This window comes from Aulostomus chinensis, chromosome 7, assembly GCF_037954235.1.
Source record: "Aulostomus chinensis isolate RoL2024-O1b breed Wild chromosome 7, RoL_Achi_v1.0, whole genome shotgun sequence".
Classification (NCBI taxonomy): Eukaryota; Metazoa; Chordata; class Actinopteri; order Syngnathiformes; family Aulostomidae; genus Aulostomus; species Aulostomus chinensis.
In genome coordinates, this window is record NC_141326.1 from 30,899,832 (window position 1) to 30,902,331 (window position 2,500).

At 47.2% G+C, this 2,500-nt stretch overlaps 1 protein-coding gene, 1 long non-coding RNA gene and 1 pseudogene across 7 annotated transcripts in view; 2 read left to right on the plus strand and 1 right to left on the minus strand.

Annotated features, from left to right (window-relative positions):
• LOC147259523 (uncharacterized) overlaps positions 1-1,493 on the minus strand; it is a 16,400-nt gene extending 14,907 nt beyond the window's left edge. For 2 of the 5 annotated variants that reach the window (XR_015117321.1, XR_015117318.1), the window contains exons 1-3: positions 1,420-1,493; positions 1,278-1,345; positions 810-949 (exon numbers count right to left, since the gene is read on the minus strand). This is a non-coding gene — a long non-coding RNA (uncharacterized LOC147259523). The remainder of the gene's footprint in view (positions 1-809; positions 950-1,277; positions 1,346-1,419) is intronic. The other 3 variants (XR_015117319.1, XR_015117317.1, XR_015117320.1) reach the window with 2 other exon arrangements.
• LOC147259522 (integrin alpha-11-like) overlaps positions 1-2,500 on the plus strand; it is a 58,734-nt gene that overhangs the window by 38,754 nt on the left and 17,480 nt on the right. The window lies entirely within an intron of this gene.
• Positions 2,317-2,500, plus strand: part of LOC147259524 (uncharacterized) — a 1,970-nt pseudogene continuing 1,786 nt past the window's right edge.

Genomic DNA, 2,500 nt, shown 5'->3' on the forward strand with positions numbered 1-2,500 from the left:
CTCCTTGCCTAAACCTAACCCCCAGGGAGGTCTGATTCAATCCCAGACCCCTCTACGTGACCCTAACCCTTACCCCTTGCCTAACCCTAACCCTCAGGGAGGACTGGGTCAACCCCTGGCCCCTTCACCTGATTTGAACCCTAATTCTAACCCCTTACCTAAACCTAACCCTCAGGGAAGACTGAGTCAACCCCTGACCCCTTTACCTAACCCTAACCCTAACTCTAACCCTAATCCTAACCCCTTGCCTAAACCTAAACCTCAGGAAGGACTGGACCAATCCCTGGTCCCTTTACCTAACCCTAACCCTTACCCCTTGCCTAAACCTAACCCTCGGAGAGAACTGGGTCAATCCCCCGTCCTTTCATCTAATCCTAACCATCAGAGAGGACTGGATCAACCCCCTTTCCCCTCATGTAACCCTAACCTTAACCTGATTCCCGATCCCTTACCTAATCCTAACCCTCAGGGAGGATTGGACCAATCCCCTGTCCTTTTACCTGATCCTAACCCTAACCTTACCCCTACTTTCATGCCTAACCCTAACCCCCAGAGAGGTCTGGATCAATCCCTGGCCCCTCCACTTAACCCTAACCCTCAGAGAAGACTGGATCAATCCCCTGTTCCTGGACCAGATCCTAACCCCCTAACAGTCTTTCCTCATACCATCCATCACTTACCACAGGACAGCTCTCCAAAACCACGACGAGATCCCCGACATCAGAAGATCGCTCGATGGAAAGGAGAAACCCTCCGAATTCCCTCTCTTAATTTAGGGGGTCTTGCGGAAGACTATACAAAACACTCACCTCTTCCAGACCAGGATGGAACCCCTAAAAGGACGATGACCATCACGGCGGATGTCCACATGGACCAAGGTCCAACCTCGACGGGTCTGCGCAGGGGAAAGGAAGGAAAGTTTTGGAGAGGGCGATCTCCGCGGACCCCACTAGGAGAGAGAAACAACAATAATAATAAAATTACACAGTCCTCACCAACCACGCCATTTTCTAATGTCGCGGTCTTGCTTGAAGACGTCCTTTCCTCTTCCTGCTCCGATACAGTGACACCGCATGGACCGGACCATCCCCCCTCCTCCACACCTGTGTCTCCTGCGACCCCTCCGAATACCGAAGGGACTATCACAACGCGAATAGAACCAGAACAAACCCGACCGAAAGACAAAGGCTCCCGTTCCCCCCAAATACGACAACCTGTTTTTAATTCTCACCTAAGTAACACCGAACTGAAAAAGGATTGTACAGGAACTTACTTACCGTTAATTACCACTCCATTGACGGTAATTGACGACGCCCTCGCCTCGGGGGACTCTTCTTCCGTTCCCCTTAAAACAAATCCAAATTCCGGAACAAACACGAGATACGAAGAACGGGTTGAAGATAAAGAACGGTTACTTACCTTGGAGACGACGGTCAACCTTCTGCCTCAGGTTTCGGGAGATCGGAAATCCAATTTAAACCCCAACTTCTCTGACCGAGGGGAGTTCATGGGCCCTACAAATAGCTCGGAAAATTCTATTCTGACCTCATCTGCGACACCGGTCCACTCCGCTCACAGAAAAAGACCCACTTACCACGAGAAAACATTCCATAAAATCTCCACATGGAACTTGGAAGTGGAGTCACCTTTTTTAATTGTGGGGGACTCAAATCTTTCGAGAATCCCCCATTTTAACAATCCAGATCTTCAAATTGACAGCTTTCCTGGGGCACAGGCTCACCATTTAACAGCCATCATTAGAAAACTACCAACACACCCGAACACCCATAAAATCATCTTGGCTGTAGGTCTCAATAATATATTGAGGGAACAACTGATGGACACAATTAGAAAACAATTTCACCAGCTTTATTCAGCGGCAAAGGACATCCTCACACATGCGGAAATATTCTTCCCGTTGATCCAGATCTCTAAAAATCAAAATAGAAAAATTCATGACAGGGTAACTCAATTAAACCAGTTTTTAAAGAAAAAATGCAGAACTCTACACGGCATTCCAGACAGTGATTTTAAGGTAAAGTCAGACCAGGTACATTGGACAGCATCCACAGCGGATGCTATCCTTATGAACTGGCTGGACCAGTTAAACTGCTGAGGGAGCGTACGGGATTTCCGACCCTGTGGATAGCAATATCCTGAATCTCTCCCTCTCATATGTCCTGAACAACGCTGAACGCAGCATTCTAGAAAAAGGTCTTTTTTTTATTCCTACACCAACTCACATAAATAAAAATGACCTACGCCGCAGTCTCTATGATTTCCATAGACGACTAAAATTAAGGTATCATTTTAGAGATGCTGTCTCCAGTCAGGGACCAAGGTTTACTCAGCCCTCATTCTGGGAACCCTCTGGTACCAACAGTCCACCGGAACTGGAAAAGTTGATAGAGCAAGATAATCTGATTCTGGAGAAATTCCACCTAAAAAAAGAATCAGAATCCAATTTAACATCTCTGGAAAAAGAAGCTCTCGAACAACT